Source organism: Oryctolagus cuniculus, chromosome 9, assembly GCF_051225735.1.
Source record: "Oryctolagus cuniculus isolate XC-2025 breed Fujian yellow rabbit chromosome 9, ASM5122573v1, whole genome shotgun sequence".
NCBI classification, from domain to species: Eukaryota; Metazoa; Chordata; class Mammalia; order Lagomorpha; family Leporidae; genus Oryctolagus; species Oryctolagus cuniculus.
Window position 1 is genome coordinate 128,323,689 of NC_142875.1, and position 18,620 is coordinate 128,342,308.

The 18,620-nt window shown below is 43.0% G+C and overlaps 1 protein-coding gene and 1 pseudogene across 8 annotated transcripts in view; one reads left to right on the forward strand and one right to left on the reverse strand.

Annotated features, from left to right (window-relative positions):
- LOC149124766 (uncharacterized) overlaps positions 1-18,620 on the forward strand; it is a 168,056-nt gene that overhangs the window by 53,253 nt on the left and 96,183 nt on the right. Inside the window, exon 2 of one of the 7 annotated variants that reach the window (XR_016213038.1) lies at positions 13,911-14,018. The exons of the other annotated variants lie outside the window; for them this stretch is intronic. The gene's annotated coding sequence lies outside the window, so the exon portion shown is untranslated. Of the gene's footprint in view, positions 1-13,910; positions 14,019-18,620 lie in introns of those variants that run through there. 7 annotated transcript variants of the gene reach the window in all.
- Positions 4,179-5,672, reverse strand: LOC103348954 (RNA-binding protein 41 pseudogene; annotated as a pseudogene). The gene has a single exon (XR_016213792.1). The product of XR_016213792.1 is annotated as an RNA-binding protein 41 pseudogene (transcript).

Genomic DNA, 18,620 nt, shown 5'->3' on the forward strand with positions numbered 1-18,620 from the left:
CTTCCTTTGCCGTTGGTTCACCCTCCAATGGCCGCCGCGGCCGGCGCACCGCGCTGATCCGATGGCAGGAGCCAGGAGCCAGGTGCTTTTTTCCTGGTCTCCCATGGGGTGCAGGGCCCAAGCACCTGGGCCATCCTCCACTGTACTCCCTGGCCACAGCAGAGAGCTGGCCTGGAAGAGGGGCAACTGGGACAGAATCCGGCGCCCCAACCGGGACTAGAATCCGGAGTGCCGGCGCCGCTAGGCAGAGGATTAGCCTAGTGAGCCGTGGCGCCGGCCTGACATTTTTTTTTTTTTTTGACAGATAGTTAGACAGTGAGAGAGAGAGACAGAGAGAAAGGTCTTCCTTCAGTTGGTTCACCCCCCAAAATGGCCACTACAGCTGGCACTGTGCTGATCTGAAGCCAGCAGCCAGGTGCTTCCTCCTGGTCTCCCATGTGGGTGCAGGCACCCAAGCACTTGGGCCATCCTCCACTGCCTTCCTGGGCCACAGCAGAGAGCTGGACTGGAAGAGGAGCAATTGGGACTGGAACCTGGTGCCCATATGGGATGCTGGTGCCACAGGCAGAGGATTAACCAAGTGAGCCATGGCACCAGTCCCCCTTGTCATTTTTTAATATTTGGAAACATGAAATAAAAACAGAAATGATTAAAAAAAGGCTGTAGCCAAAAGGAGTGTGGAAAATGTATCCACAGAGACATGAAGAAAACCTAATTTACCAAAGAACGTCAAATGGGTAACATCTTTTTGCATAACTCATTAGGCTTTAAACCATGAGGATTAACACTGTCAGATAAAGGAGGAGTGTTTATCTCTAAGCAAGAGGGACATTGATAAGGAATTAATGGTGCATGAGCATGAGAAATAAGAAATGAGTTTTACAAGATCATTAGCATTAACATGAGTTGGGCATCAAGAAAAGGGCACATCTTACTTTAAACATAAGTTGTTTAAACAAAAAGGGGGAACACATCTGTCCCCTCATGTACACTTATTTGTTGGGCATCAAGAAAAGAGCTGGCAGCTAACCTGTCTACTTTAGCATTACCCTCAGCTGGAGAGCCAGGTAATTGAGAATGAGAATGAATATGCATAATGTAATAGCAGAGCATGTTCCTGAATAAGTGGTTGATGAATAGTAAGCAAATGAATAATAGGGGAAAGAATCATTAGTAGGAAGAGATGCAGTTTCAGTTTTTTGCAAAAGTCTAAACACATATTGGGAATCATTTACAACTGTGGGGAGCAACTGGGAGCAACTCGGACTAGACTAAATTACTGGAATTAAGACTTACTCTATGCATCTGCTCTCCCACAATATTGCGCTGAGAATGGAGAAACAGCTTCTACACAGCTGCCTCCAGTTCCACCAATAAACAGCAGGACCTGCTCCTGATTGGAGGAGAGCAGCGTACTCGGCGTGTGGGTAGCAGAGTTGGGATTGGTGGAAGAGGACTATAAAGGAGGAGAGAGACAACATGCACCGGGAACACCTGAGGAACATCTGAGCAGCCCCCGAGAGAGCCGGCCAGCGGTGTGCCGCTTCCCCGCGGAAGTGGGGAATGTGGCAGGGGGAACCGCCCTTCCACAGAGGTGGAAGGGACGGTAGCCAACCCAGGAAGAACCAGCAGCAAACCCGGGGAGGGCCGAGCAGACAAAAGAACAGCGCAGGGTCCTGTGTCGTTCCTCCACGAAGACGGGGAGCGACAACAACATTAAGGGGTCCTGGCTGGTCTTGTAGCATCATGGTGAGAGCCAGTGAGCGCAGAAGTGTAATTAGTTTGCATGCTTTCAGATGTCAGGCCACAATTAGCAGCTTTTCCATTACTGTTCCCATCTGTAAAATACATTGGAGTGTCTGGAAGAGGTTTGTCCCATTTGATGGCAGGCAATATACAGGAAGTAGCCTTTAGAAAATTAAACACTATGAGGCTGGCGCCGTGGCGCAGTAGGTTAATCCTCCACCTGTGGTGCCAGCATCCCATATGGGCGCTGGTTCTAGTCCCAGCTGCTCCTCTTCCAATCCAGCTCTCTGCTGTGGCCTGTGGCCAGTAGAATATAGCCCAAGTCCTTGGGCCCCTGCACCCACGTGGGAGACCCAGATGAAGCTCCTGGCTCCTGGCTTTGGATCAGCGCAGCTCCAGCCATTTCAGCCATTTGGAGAGTGAACCAAAGGGTGGAAGACCTTTCTCTCTGTCTCTCCCTCTCACTGTCTCTCAAATAAATAAACAAAATTCTTAAAAAATAAAATCCTTTAAAAAAAGAAATTTAAACACTTTAAAAGAGGGAAAATGACAGTCAGGTACACCAAGAAAGTTTGCCAAAGCTATTTGCCAGCCAAAAGATGGTTGAAAAGCAGAGTCAATTTGTTTTTCTTTTAAAGATTTAAAAAAAAATTTATTTAAATAAATTTGTTTAAACTTATTTAAATAAATTTATTTAAAAATAAATTTTGGGGGGCTATCTTCTGCTTTCCCAGGCCATCACAGAAAGCTGGTGGCACCACAGGTGGAAGATTAACCTACTGTACCACGGTGCCAGCCCTTCAATTTGTGTTCTATATGGAGGTAATATAATATGATTGGGATCCTGACCAGCTAAAGTTTTTAATCTTTTATGTATAATTAATCCTATATTACCTGTTTCTATTCTTTTTTTGCTGTTAATGAGGTAAAAATGTCCATTCTATGCATTTTTCTTATTGACTAAGCAATCTGGTAGGGGAGTGACGAGTGGGAAATATCATTAATGAAATTTTGTCAGAAGGATTAATTCAAGATGACTGGGCTTTATGAGTATGATTTTGTATCCATTCTAATTCTTGTTTTGCTGGTAGAGCTAACTTTCTAGGGCTATTTAAATCTGGATTACTTTTTAGGATATCAAATAAATCTTGTATTTGATAAATGGGTATTCCGAGAGAGGAATGTAGCCAGTTAATATCTCCTAACAGTTTTTGAAAATCGTTTAAAATCTACAATGAATCTAACCAGATTTGGACATTTTGAGGGATAATTTTATTATTATTTTTGTTCCCAAGTAATTGTAAGGAGATGAAGTCTGTATTTTTCCTGTTGCAATATATAATCCAGCAGTGGTCAAGCAGTGTTTAGCATATTAAATAACTCTTGGAGTTGTAAAACATCTTGGGTTGCAAATGGGATATCATCCATATAATCAATAATATAAGCTTTTGGGTATTTTTGATGAACAGGAGCCATTGCGTGTCCTACAGAAGTTTGACAGTTGGTAGGGCTATTTAACCTGCCTTAAGGCAACACTTTCCATTGATAACTTAAGGCTGGTTCTCTTATATTAATTGAAGGAATGGTAAAAGCAAACTTTTTAGGGTCATTGTTACTTAATGGGATGTTAAAAAAACAATGTTTTAAATCAATAATAGTTAATGGGTAGTTTTCAGGATCATAGGAGGAGAAGGAAGACCTGGCTACAAAGCCCCTCTGGGTTAGATGACAGTGTTAATTTTTCTCAAATCCATTAACGTTTGCTATTTGCCTGATTCTTTTTTTTATGACTAACACTGAACTATTCCAAGGACTAGTAAAAGGTTCAGTGTGACCAGCTTTAAATTGTTCTGCTACCAACTGAAGTATTGCATCCATTTTTTCTTTGTTAAGGGGCCACTCTTCTACCCATACCAGTTTTGAAGTAAGCCATTTAAGTGGAATGCGCTGAGGACACATAACAACAGCAGCCCCTGTTAAACAGATTGATGGGAGGACTTTAATTTTGATTAGGGGACATAACCCATATATTTTTTAAAGATTTATTTATTTATTTGAAACGCAGAGTTAGAAAGGCAGAGGCAGAGAGAGAGAGTCAGAGTCTTCTATCCGATGGTTCATCCCTCAAAAGGCTACAATGGCCAGAGCTGTGTGGATCCGAAGCCAGGAGCCAGGGGCTTCTTCTGGATCTCCCACCTGGGTGCAGGGGCCCGAGCACTTGGGCCACCTTCCACTATTTTCTCAGGCCATAGCAGAGAGCTGGATTGGAAGAGGAGCAGCCAGGACTCAAACTGGCACCCATGGAATGCCAGCACTGCAGGTGGTGGCACAGTGCTAGCCCCAAATAACCCATATTGAACATTATATTTTTAGCTTGGTTAGAGGGGTAAGGTATGTTAACATAATCACCTCTCTGTGACGAAATGTCTTATATTAAACACATTTTTCAAAGTTTATTGCTTTAAATTCGATGATTACTCAATGGTAGCTAGTTTAAATGGCCGTGAGAACACACATATTTTGATCTAAAAGATTTCCTTAGAAAAATAGCTTTTTGAAAACTGATAACTTAGTGGGGAAGCATTCATTAAATATGATGACTGACTTATGAAACAACCCACTGTTACTGCTGCTAGTAACTTAACATATTTATTGATGCTTAGGCCTAAATGTGTGCTCTTTTATTTACTAGGTGAATAAAATTAGGAAAAATGGGCTCTAGGAAATAAATACTTCAGTATTCAATAGCATTTTAAATTCGGTATATAGGAAATAGTCTTGAAAAATGGTAATTGTAGGGACAAATATTGAAGACCCTCCCCAAATTATAAAGATTTTAAAAAACCCTCAGGAATAATCCTTTGTAATTTATCCTGAGAAAATAATACTTTTTGTACACCACCCTTCACATTCAGCATACCATACATTCTATATGGGCTTTCATTATATAAAATGTTTTGTCCCAGTTGTCCCCACAAGATGAAAGGGAGCATCCCAAATAGTATTTTTTTCTCCATTAATTTCTCTTCTTCAACATTAAACAAATTTCTATACAGAAATCCCAGATCCAAGACTGTGATGTAAGGAAGACCATCCAGGAAACATAATCTATTCTAGCTACCACTGGTTTTTGTAGTGCTGTCTGTAGCAGATGACATGAGAGATGTAGGCTGGAGATCTGACTGTTGCTTTTTGTTCTTCCCAAATTCTATCACCAATATTTTCCCATGTAGTTTATATCCATTTACTAGATGCAATGCTTGATATGCTATCTCCTTATTGGGAAAGGTGATAAAAGCCTGCCCCCTCATTCGCCCAGTCATCATTCGGAATTGAATTGGAGGTCCTTTTCTCTCCTTGGTAATAAAGAGCCTTAAGGAAGGAGTGACGATCAGCTCCCTGAAATAAAGACTTTTCTATTTCCATTTCCCGTGGGGTCAACTGTTTGCTCTTTGCAAATCTCTGTGGCAGGCAAAGGATGTGCTGACGCTCTGAGATCCTTTCTTCAATATCTTGGAGACGTTTCTGTATTGCTTCAGGAATTGCCCTCAGTCTTGTCCTCTTTTCACCTGACACATGGCTCTTCCAGATCAAGATTTCTGTTTCATTGAGCCCTAATTCCCTGAGAGAAGCAGTTTCCTGGTCCTTCTCATGCAGTGTCTGGAACTGGGACAAAGTCATAGTCCCAGCTGCTTCCTTCCCAAAGGGCCTGTACATAGTACCAGGAGCAAAACTCTATTTCTTAGAGACACATTCCTCAATGGAGACAGAGGTATCAAGTTGATGCTGAAGGAGGCTTTTCAGCTGTCTCTCCCCTTCTGTTTCCAGCTCCTCCAAGACACGCTCATCACTCTTCACACAGCTGTTTATCCTCTTCATGCTTCCACAGGCCCCTATCGCTAACTTGGGTGAATGGGCGAATAGCAAAATGTCTTATCTCCACAAATTGACAGCTACATCAAAGACATAGAGCCATCTGGACCTACACAATATAAGGGAAAAGCACTTTTCCAAACCTTTGACACACTGCCAGCACTGGAGATCTGAGTATTGGTTCTTAAAGAGGCCATTGTGCATAAGCAATAGCCAAGACGTGGGCACCAGTATCAGTAAGGCCCTTAAACCTTTTGCCCTTAATCAGTAACTTACATTCTGAGCTGTCTAATGTTAACACAGTATTATACAAGACCCACGTTTCCACAGTTCCTATTCCTTTATTACCAAGTTGAGTTATTTTTGACACTTTATATGGGAAGAGTAACAGTTGAGCTATCATATCTCCCTTCTTAGTCGGATACTGTCTATAGCTGAGTCCTGATTTGAACATGGCCCAGATAATCAGATCTTTAATTCCTGGATGTACAATTAATCCTTTTAAAGTCCAATTATTGGGCCGGCGCTGCGGCTCACTAGGCTAATCCTCTGCCTTGCAGCGCCGGCACACCGGTTTCTAGTCCCAGTCACGGCGCCGGGTTCTGTCCTGGTTGCCCCTCTTCCAGGCCAGCTCTCTGCTGTGGCCCGGGAAGGCAGTGGAGGATGGCTCAAGTGCTTGGGCCCTGCACCCCATGGGAGACCAGGAAAAAAGCACCTGGCTCCTGCCTTCGGATCGGCGCCGTGTGCCGGCCGCAGCATGCTGACCGCGGCAGCCATTGGAGGGTGAACCAACGGCAAAAAGAAGACCTTTCTCTCTCTCTCTCTCTCACTGTCCACTCTGCCTGTTTTAAAAAAAAAAAAAAGTCCAATTATTTCAGCCCAAGGGAAGACCAGCCGTATTAGGAGGAACCAGACCATACACGTTAGTAGGCAGTAACAAAAGGCAGAATTTTTTATAATAACCACATATTCACTTACTGGTAAATCTATGGCCTTGCTTTCTTTTATGGTTGAAATGAGATAGGAGACCATGCAGGACCATGAGTCGTAGTAGTTTGAACAGGGAATTGCTGCATCACTGGCACTGTTTGATGCTCAGGAAACTTGTTTCCCTGAGTAGGGCCCAAGGAATTTCCTTCCTTAACAAATCTAGAATGACATTGATTAGCCCTGGGGCATCCATTGTGGACAGACGCCAGGAGGTGGTGCGGCAGCAGCAGGCCCAGCAGGTTGATTGGCTAAATTGTTATGTTTACAGTCCCACTGGAAGTGTCCCATAGGACCACGTTTGAAACTGGTATTTTTAGTTTTTATATTTAACTTTGAGATGGCAGCAGCCAACACATTAGCCTGAGATGTGGAAGGGCCAGTGTCACTACAAGTTTTCATGTAATCTTCTAAGGAACCTTTAGCTGCTCTGAGAGGGTGCAGAGCTTTATTAGCATTAGTTCTTTATTAGCATTATTATTTATTAGCATATTATTAGCATTATCAAAAGCCAATTTTTTCAGTAACAAATCTTTAAGCCCAGGCTGTGAAATTGCCTTATGCAAAATGTCCTGTAGCCGTGCAGTGAGATCTGCATGACCTCACTCGTGCCTTGATGGGGTTTGACAAAGGAAGGCACAGACTTCCCTGGTTCTCTAATCTGCTCCCAAGTTCACAAACAACAGAAGTGCACTTGCAAAATGTCCTCATAAGAGTATGCCAGTAGTGTCTGCAGCGCCAGCCAAGGACCTGTTCCCATCAGCTGCACTAAGATCAATTGGAGGATTAGCTCTTTGGTTACTCAGTTCTTGTTGTTCTGCCTCGTCTTTCCACCAGGTTTGAAACTGAAAAATTCACTAGGGCTCAGATACGTTCTTGCTGTTAACTTCCAGTCATACGGAATTCACCTTTCATTATCAGCCACTCCTTTAAGGATGCTATATGTGTATAGAGAATTAATGCCAAATTGAGTAATGGCTGTTTCAGATACTTTGATCAATTTAAATATGAGGGCTTCATGTCCCCAGTTGTAGCCCCCCTCTGGAAATTGGGGGTATTCACCAGGCCCAAATGGCACACAACTCTTAACTGGAGCCACTAAGGAGAAATCCCAATAGGCTTCTAATTCTCCTTCTTTTTCGGCTTGTTTAATACCTTGTGCTATAGTTCCACCAAATTTTGTTGGTCCTGTTCCACCAAATTTTGTTGGGTCTCCCACTGGAGCAGAGGGCTCAAGGAGCTGGTTTTTGGACTCCTTAGGCTTTACTGCTGTTACTAAGGCAATCAGGAGCAATAGCTCTGTAATGCAAGGAGTCACAAGATGCTGAGTGCAAGGGCCTTTGCCCTCATGCTGTTCCTCACTCTCCTGCCCTTCACAGCTTTCCCCTCTTCCTCTTCTGTGTGGAACTCAGCACCTGATTCAGAGGAAGATACACCATTTTGCAAAGCCTGCAAGGCCACAGAGATAAGATTAAGCAGTGACCATATAGATGCTGAAATTAATTCTCCCTGTCATGAGCCTTTTTGAGAGACCTGATCACATCCCTCCATTGTGAAACATCTAAAGTGCCCTGCTGGGGAAGCCAGTAACAATGATTATTCACTTAATAGAAGAGTTCCTTGCAAGCTTGAGTCTTTTTTTTTAAATTTTTCCCAAAGAGACCTTTTATTTAATGTATACAAATTTCATAGGTACAACTTGAGGAATATAGTTTTTCTTCCCTCCATACCCACCCTCCCATCCACATCCCTTCTCTTCCTCCCACTCCCCTTCCCAGTCCCATTCTCCATTAAGATTCATTTTCTTTTCTATTTTTTTGAAAGATTTATTTATTTGAAAGAGTTACACAGGCCGAGAGAGGGAGGGAGGGAGGGAGGGAGAGAGAGAGAGAAAGAGAGGTCTTCCATCTGCTGGTTCACTCCCCAAATGGCTGCAATGGCTGGAGCTGCGCTGGTCCAAAGCCAGGAGCCAGGAGCTTCCTCTGGGTCTCCCACATGGGTGCAGGGGCACAAGGACTTGAGCCATCTTCTGCTTTACCAGACCATAGTAGAGAGCTGAATTGGAAGAGCAGCAGTCGGGACTCAAACCGGCATCCATATGGGATGCCGGCACTGCAGGTGGCAGCTTTACCTGCTACGCTGCAGCGCCAACCTCAAGATTCATTTTCAGTTAACTTTGTACACAGAAGACCAACTCTATACTAAGTAAAAATTTCAACAATTTTCACACACACACACACACACACACACACTCTATGAGAACAAGTTTTACAGTTAACTCTCATAATACAGCTCATTAAGGACAGAGGTCCTGCATGGGAAATTAGTATCCAGTGACTCCTGTTAATTTAACAATTAACACTCTTATGTATGACATCAGTGACCACCCGAGGCTTTTGTCATGAGCTGCCTAGGCTATGGAAACCTTTTGAGTCCACAGTCTCCATCAGTATTTAGACAAGGCCATAAGTAAAGTGGAAGTTCTCTCCTCCCATTAGAGAAACGTACATCCTTCTTTGATGGCCATTTCTTTCCACTGGGGTCTCTCTCACATGGGGTCTCTCTCTTCATGTAGAACATTGTTTGCTAAAAGTGTATTGGCTTTTCAGCCAGACCAGAATGTCTTAAGGGCTGATTCTGAGGTCAGAGTGCTACTTAAAGCAGTTGTTGTTCTGTGAGTCTGCAGTGTGGACTGCTTCCCTTGTTGGAATATTCTCTCCTTTTTAAATTCTATTTATTATTATTAGCAGACACTTGATCCTATTTAGATAATCACTTTAACACTTAATCCTATCTATAGTTACACTTTAACAGTTAATATGATAACTTTAACAATTAAGTTGGCATTTTTTCCATCCAGGTGAATGGAATTTGGGGTCCCATGGCAGGTTTTTAAACTGTACCCTTAGAAGGAAGTCTATAGGAATGTATGCAGAACTATACAGCTTTATAGTTAAAAGCTTCCTCCTCCCTCTCTTATTCCCACTCTTATTTTTTAATGAGATCCATCCTCAGTTGACTTTATACTCATTAACTGTATGTTAAGAGCTCAACAAATATGAAGAGAAAAGAAAAAAAAAACAGAAAAACAAACAAAAACCATAAACTGTTCCTCAACAATCAAGACAAGGGCCACTCAAGTCATCCCTTCTCCAGGTGTCAATGTCACTTCTACAGATTTTGTTCTAGGTGCTCTATTAGTTGTCACAGATCAGGGAGAACCAGGGAGAACATATGGTATTTGTCCCTTTGGGCCTGGCTTACTTCACTAAGTATGATGTTTTCCAGATTCATCCATTTTGTTGCAAATGACTGCATTTCATTTAACAGAGACCCCTGAAGAGGAAAGAATTCCCTTTAATAATTTTATATATTTGTCATGTTTACTGTCACTCTGCCCCATTGTTTTCTTGATGTCCTGAGCAATGATCCTGCCATGTGCTGCAGAACTGTTCATTTCCTCATTGTCCTTCAGCTTTCACACTTGCTCCATCTGCTTGGATGCCCTCAGTACTCCATTGCCAGAGCTGAATCAGAAGAGGAACAGTAAGGACTCGAATTGGCACCCATATGGGTGCTGTGAGTTTACCCACTGTGCCATAATGCCAGCCCATTATTTGTCTTTTCATGGTTACTGTTTGAGATAGATTTTTTCCTTTTGTGTTTCTGGATTTGATCCTTGATAAAAGGTCATAATTACCAACTTGAGACTCATCCAGATTAAGAAAAAGGATAATGTTCTGAGGTAAGAGTAGCTTTCCTGTCACTGGTCTTTACTCTTCAGTTTTTAGTTGGGAATACTGCGTTCTGTAGTTGTTAAAAGATTCTTCAGTTCATGCACTGCCAGGAAGTACTGGTTTCACCGTTGTGGACATATTTAAATAGAGGGTCATTTGTTAGCAGAGGCATTCAGAAGGCAACATTTATGTCAGTTGGAACAGATGATGTTTTGGGGGTTCCAGGAACCCTCCAGCTGTGGTGATTTGGCAGAAGATCCCATAATACTCAGAAGCAGGTTAAACTTAGTTAAGTTTACTACAACAAGGGATACCAAGCAAAGCACTAAGAAACAGTTAAGTGTAAGGTGGTATCTGCAGAAGTCCAGCATATCTCAAATCCTGACTCATCTGAAAGCACAAAGCACAGTTCATCCAGGAGTGTCTGCTCAGGGAAGCCATTCAGGTCTCTGAGGCTTAAGTGGCACTGGTCCTGCTACTGGCCATAGCGACTGAAATTCAGGACTCTGACCCTGAAACCAGGGATATAGGATCATTCTTAACTTTTGTGCAAAGCAGATTGACAGATTGGTATGGTATGATACATTGCTTCAAGTATACATGGCAAAATCATCAACAGGAGACATCGAGAACATCTGGAGGATGGCTTTTCCAAGGCAGTCATGGCTTAGGACCACCTTAGGATGTGAAGATTGCACAACTAGACCTTCTCTGTCCATTCACCTCGCAAATGGTCATCACCCTTCTAGGATATCCATTGTCAGTGGAATCTGCACAGTAAAATTCTGTCTCCCTGAGAACGATCCAACATGGGAAGTGAGATACACAGCAGACTCATAGAATGGCGGATGTCCTAAATAGCACTCTGGCCTCAGAATCAGCCCTTAAGGCATTCGATCTGGCTGAAAAGCCCATGAGAGTATTTCAGGCATGGGAATCCAAGACACTCTGGCAAAAAAACAAACAAACAAACAAACAAAAACCTAAATGAAAGCTCTCTGTGAGTGAGATCCCAGTGGAAAGAACAGGTCATCAAAGAAGGAGGTACCTTTCTCTGAAGGGAGGAGAGAACTTCCACTTTGACTATGACCTTGTCCAATATGATCAGAGTAGGTGAACTCAAAAGGCTTCCATAGCCTTGGCAACTCATGACTAGAGCCTAGGGTGATTACTGACGCCATAAACAAGAGGGTCGATTTGTTAAGTCAACAACAGGAGTCACTGTGCACTTGCTGCTCATGTAGGATCTCTGTCCTTAATGTGCTGTACATTGAGATTTAATGCTATAACTAGTACTCAAACAGTATTTTTCACTTTATGTTTCTATGTGGGTGCAAACTGTTGAAATCTTTACTTAATATATGCTAAACTGATCTTCTGTATATAAAGAGAATTGAAAATGAATCTTGATGTGAATGGAAGGGGAGAGGGAGCGGGAAAGGGGAGGGTTGCCGGTGGGAGGGAAGTTATGGGGGGGAGGCCATTGTAATCCATAAGCTGTACTTTGGAAATTTATATTCATTAAATAAAAGTTAAAAAAAAATTCTGCCTCCCCAAAAAGTTAAAAATAGATTTAATGAGGAGGAAAATCAGGTCTCAAAGACAGTAGTAAGAAATTGAGTGGATTTGTTCATGAAAGGGAGCACATACATAGTGAAGGTGATGTAGCAGTTTCAAACTCTTTGCTTAGGGAAAAAGAGTGGTTTTGTAGAACCTGAGTAACACTGAGGTGTTTATTTTTCATTTGGGGGAAGATACTTAAGCCTGTCGTTTCTTCTAGTGCAGAAGGTATAACGTCTATCTTGAAATGACCTGAAGGAACCCAGTAGGAGCGCAAAACTTAGATAAGTTTAGATGCTAAAAGGCTGAGTTTGAGCCAGATACCATGGTCACACTAGTCCTTGTGAAAAAAAGGAAATCTAGTTAGTGGCTGGCGTTGTGGTGCAGCAGGTAAAGCTGCTGCCTTCAATACTGGCATCCCATATTGGAATCTGAGTCTTGGCTGCTCTACTTCCCATCTAGTTCGCTGCTAATTCTGCTGTGAAAGCCGCAGATGACAGCCAAGTGCTTGGGCCGCTGACTCCCATGTGGGAGGCCTGGATTGAGTTCTGGACTCCTGACTTTGGCCTGGCCCAGCCCTAGCCATTGTAGTGATTTGGGGAGGGAATCAGCAGAGGAAAGATTGCACACTCTCTTTCTCTCTTTCTCTTTCTGACTCTGCCTTTCAAATAAAAATTTTTAAAAAGTGTAAACAGCTGAAAATAGAAAGTAGATGAGGAAGTGAAACTGAGTAGAAAGAAAGAGCAGAGACAGAAAGAGAATTGAGGCCACAGGGACTTTCTTCCCTTCTGCTTCCTTCTCCTTCTTCCCACTTCCCTCTCCACAAATGCTTATCAAATACCCACGATGCATCATGAACCATAGGAAGCACCAAGAGTCTTAAAATGTATCATGAGTGAGTGATCTTCAAGTAAGCAAGAGTCATGTGTTTTCAGATGTTTTCCTAATCTGTGTAAATACCCTCGGCTTATTTAATTTGGCTCCAAAAGCTCTTAAAGAAAAGGCCATTTATTGGGAGTGTGTGCATGATAGACTGATTTACAGCTGAACTGGAAAAGCTCTGTCTTTGGGAAAGTCTGGATGTTTGGTTTTTGAGCCTCGGGCTACGTAAGGGCAGTGGAATTTACGATGTGCTGTTTGATATCTGAATCTCTTCTGGTAATCCCCAGGGTCAGCTTTGTTACTCATGGTTTTCAACTAGAGTAACCCCTCAGATCACCTGACTTGATTTTGGGACCCACCAAGAGACGGTAAAACCATGTTGAAAACTTCTGCTTTGGCTTCTCCTGAAGTTACGATTTTTGTGCCTAACTTGATGGCTCCATCCGGTGGTGAAGCCCCATCTACCACCTGTGTATGAAGTCTGAGAAGCTTGGTTTATTGTTCTCTCAGCTACTGAGTTTTGGGGTCATTTTCTATGCAGCAACAGAGAAATAGTTCATCAGTCAAGGCATGAGTTGGTCATGCAGGTGTCTGGATGAAGTAATGCTGAACATAGCTTTTAATTTGTGTATTAGAAAGTACCGACAGCCACCCACCCCTGCACCCCACACAGCAAACAAGTTGTGGGATGGGTGAAGGCTATGTCTTTGTGTATTTCATTTGTTTTGTGTGGAAGCTCAGGATACATTTAGTCAGTACCCTAGGAAATTAACTATAATTCTGTAATGTCATTCAAGGTCTAGTGCATATTCAGATTTCCCCAGGTGTCAACAAAGCCTTTACTGCAGTTTTTCCCCACTCATAACCAGAATTAAATCAAGTTTCATACATCATATTTTTATTTCATGTTTAATCAAATAATTTTATATAATTATGTTGTATAATGTGATGCTGTGATATATGTATATGTTGGAATGATTAAATAATGCTAAATAACATAGCCATCATTTCACATACTCATTTCTTCATGATGAGAACATTTAAAATCTACTTTTAGCAACTTTGAAATATGCGTTATTATTAATGTGATTATAATACATTAATATACATAATTATTAATTATAGTGATCAGGCTCTACAGCAGATCCCTGGAACTTATTCCTCATGCTGAACTGGACTTTGTACCCTCTGACTAACATCTTCCCTCTTTCCTACATCTGCCCTGCAGCTTCTCTCTACTCTCTACTTCTGTGAGTTCACTTTTTAGACTGCACAGGTGAAATCATGCACCATTTGTTTCTGTGGCTTATTTCACTTAGTGTAGTGTGCTGGAGATACACTCTTGTTGTCATAAATAACAATTTCCTTCTTTTTAAAAAGAAATTCCATTATACAAAGTGGTGTATATATACACACACATACACACATGCACATATATAAATCTTTATCCTTTCAGCTACAGAGTGCTTAGGTCATTTATGTATCTTGGCTGTTGTGAATAATGCTACAAGGGGTGTGGAAATACAGATATCACTTCAACATAGTGATTTCAGTTCTTTTAGTTGTGTACCAGAAGTCAGATTGTTGAATCAGAGGACAATTCTGTTTTTAGTTGCTGTATGAGGGGCAGAGAATGAGCAGAGAATGAGAGTTCCCATCCCCTGGTCCACTCCCCAGATGCCAACAACAACTGGGTAGAATCCGGGAACTCAATCTAGGTTGCCTCGTGGGTGGCAGAAAGCTAATAGAACTGTATCCTGGGGTCTGGGTTAGCAGGAAGCTGGAGTTAGGAGCCAGAGTTAGGACTTGGACTCAACCACTTCAATATGGAAAATGGGCATTTTAATCACTAGGCCGAATACAAGGCCTTCCGTTTGATTTTTTGAAGAACCTCCATACTGTTTTCCAAAGTGAGTGTACTAATTTACATTCCCACCAGCAGGGTACATGTCTTCTCTTTTCTCCACATCCTCACCAACATGTACCTTTAATCTTTTTGATAATGACTATTCCAATAGGTATGAGCCTATAGTGAACTAGAAGAGACATGTCATGTCTGTAAGATCAGTGACAGCCAGCAGGCTCCCTCATACATGTCACAGGTCACAGGGCTGATACTGCATGCTACTTAGCAGTGTGACACCACCTGATGCAGGGATTTTTTTTAAATATTTTATTTTATTTTTTATTTTTATTTTTTGACAGGCAGAGTGGACAGTGAGAGAGAGACAGAGAGAAAGGTCTTTCTTTGCCGTTGGTTCACCCTCCAGTGGCCACCGTGGCTGGCGCACTGCACTGATCCGATGGCAGGAGCCAGATACTTATCCTGGTCTCCCATGGGGTGCAGGGCCCAAACACTTGGGCCATCCTCCACTGCACTCCCAGGCCACAGCAGAGAGCTGGCCTGGAAGAGGGGCAACCAGGACAGAATCCGGCGCCCTGACCGGGACTAGAACCCGGTGTGCCGGCGCCGCAAGGCGGAGGATTAGCCTAGTGAGCCACGGCGCTGGCCATGATGCAGGGATTTTCAGGAGACAATGTCATGTCAGCAGAAATCCAGCTTTCATAACCCTTAAGACAAGCGTATCCTTGCAATAATAGCTTAAACTGTCTTTATGAAAGAAGTACTTGGTAACTGTCTGGAAATGAATTCAGACATAAAAAAGGGGTAAGAATCCCCCTAACACTGAGAATGATCTCCATCTGGACACATCCCAGCTGGTCATCTGGCCTCTGTGTCTGTCCCGTGCTGTTCACCTGCTCCTGCTATCCGTTTTGTAAAAGTGCCAGAAAGTAGGTTAAGCCTCCGTCTGCAGCACTGGCATCCCAGTGGGCTCCTGTTCAAGTCCCAGCTGATCTACTTCCAATCCAGCTCTCTGCTAATGGCCTGGGAAAGCAGCAGAAAATGGCCCAAGTGCATGGGTCCCTGTGCCCACAGGGCAGACATGGAGGAAGCTCCTTGCTCCTGGCTTCAGATCAGCCCAGCTCTGGCTGTTGTGGCCATTTGGGGAGTGAACCAGTGCCTGGAAGACCTCTCACTCTCTGCCTATCTCTTTCTGTAGCTCTGCCTCTCAAATAAATAAATACACACACACACACACACACACACACACACACACACACATACATATGAAGTGATGCCAGAATAAACTACTTGAGTATCAGTCAATGTCTTAGACTCATCTTTGCCTGAATCCCCTAAACACAAGGTGCTATCCCATTATGTTTTTTTTTTTTAAGAATAATAGGGCTGATTATTTCATTTTTAAAGATTTATTTGTTTATTTGAAAGAGTTACACAGAGAGGCGGGGGGGGAGGGAGGAGGGAAGGAGGGAGGGAGGGAGGAGGGAAGGAGGGAGGGAGGGAGGAAGGAAGGAGGGAGGGAGGGAGGGCTCTTCCACCCACTGGTTCACTCCCCACTTGGCTGCAGTGGCCAGAGCTGCGCAGATCTGAAGCCAGGAGCTTCTTCCGGGTCTCCCTTGCAGGTGCAGGGGCCTGAGGACTTGGGCCATCTTCCAGTGTTTTCCAGGCCGTAGCAGAGAGCTGGATTGTAAGTGGAGCAGCCAGGACTCGAACTCACACCCATATAGGATGCTGACACTACAGGTGGCAGCTTTACCCGCTACACCACAGCGCCGGACCCCCATTGTGGTTTTAATTTGTATTTTCCTGGTAATAAGTGGTATTGAGCATTTTTTTTCATAGATCTGTTGGCTGTTTTAGGTGTCTTGAGAACTGTTTGTTTAAGTCTTTTGCCCATTCTTAAATAGGGCTGTTTGTTTTCTTGTTATTGAGTTGTTCGAGTTCCTTGTATATTTTGGATATTATTCCTTACCCAGTATATGATTTCCGAATATTTCCTTCCAACCCATGGGTTGTCTCTTCACCCTAGTGGTTGTTTCCTTTAATGTGCAGAAGCATTCTAGTATGATTGCCTGTTTTAAATCTTGTGTATATCACATGGAAGTTGTGTAAAATGCATAAAAACCATTATGTTTTTATTTATAAAGTAGTAGATACTAATCATTATTTTATAGAGTTTTTCCAAAGGATTAAATGACAGTAAAGTGCTTAAATGTAACTAATTGCTAAAGAAATGTAGGTTTTATCATAGTTTTCATAAACACCATTTATACTTGCTGTTGTTTTTAACAAAAAGCCAAAATCTTTAGCAAGGTGAGCAAGGCTCTGTGTGATCCTCCCCTTCACTGTGCTGTGTTCACTGCCTGTCGTATCATTCTTAGTTTTGCTTTCAAAGTTGGAGCCACATCCCTGAATGTGCCCCGTTCCCATGGCACGTCATCTTCTCCCTTCTTGGAATGTCCTTGCCTGTGCTGTGACTGGAGACCTTTAGAGCTCAGCTCACACACATCCTTGTCAAGGAGCCCGGCAGCCCAGCCCTGTACACGAGAGCTGCGCAGCACCGTTCACAGCTGAGCCTCTAGTTCTGGGGTTCTGCACCTGCAGATTCAGTCACCGTGGATCGAAATGACCTGGGAAGAAATGCTCTCTGCACTGAACATGTACAGACTTCTAAAATCATTATTATTATTCCCTAAATAGTTCAGCATGGTGACTATTTACATAGTGCTTACATTGTTGTAGGTGGTGTAAGTGCTATGGAGATGGTCTAAAATAGAAGGGAAGATGTGCATAGTTTGAATGCAGACTCCATAGCATATTACATAACGGACTTGAGTATCTGTGAATTTTGGTGTTAGTCTCCTGTAGATGTGCAGGGACCACTGTGCTTTCTAGTATACTTCTTTTTTATATTATTTTATTTATTTATTTTGACAGGCAGAGTTAGGCAGTGAGAGAGAGACAGAGAGAAAGGTCTTCCCTCTGTTGGTCCCCCCCTCCCCCCCCGCAAATGGTTGCTATGGCCGGTGCGCTGTGCCGATTCGAAGCCAGGAGCCAGGTGCTTCCTCCTGGTCTCCCATGCGGGTGCAGGGCTCAAGGACTTGGCCATCCTCCACTGCTAGTATATTTCTTACCTTATGTTTAAGGTTAGAGGTAATCAACAAAGGTTTTCTCAGTCTAATTCCATGACCCCTTGGTTCTGGGGGCAGCTTTGTCCACTGTAGGCACTTAGTCACACAGTTACTGAACTAACAGAGTATATGCCTAAGTATTTCTTTTTTAAAGATTTATTTATTATTTATTTGAAAGGCAGAGTTACAGAGAAGCAGAGGCAGGGAGAAAGAGAGATCTTCTGTTCACTGTTTCACTCCCCAGATGGCTGCAATGGCCAGAGCTGGGCCAATCTAAAGCCAGGAGCCAGAGCTTATTCCAGGTCTCCCACGTGGGTGCCGGGGCCCAAGGACTTGGCCGTCTTCTACTGCTTTCCCAAGCCACAGCAGAGAGCTGGATAGGAAGTGGAGCAGCCAGGACTTGAACCAGTGCCCATGTGGGCTGCCAGCACTGCCAGCCAGGGCTTTAACCTGCTGCACCACAGCGCTGGCCCTATGCCTAAGTTGTATAGTTGTATTTCTCACCTGACATGTCACCTCTTAAAAAACCGAGATTAAGTTCACACAAATGAAACTGCCCCATTTAAAGTGAATAGTTCAATGGCATTTAATGCATTCACAACGTTGTACAGCCACTGTGTGTATCTAGTTCCAACACATTGTATCACCCAAAGTATAACAAGTGCAACTCATTATCCTTTGCTGTGCTTCCCATCATCCACCATTCTCTGGAAACCACCTGTCTGTTTTCCATCTCTGTAGATTTTATTCTGGGTTTTCATATAAATGGAATCATACAGTTAAATTTTATATCTGGCTTCTTTCACTAAGCACGATGGCTTTTTTATAGTTTTTTTAAAA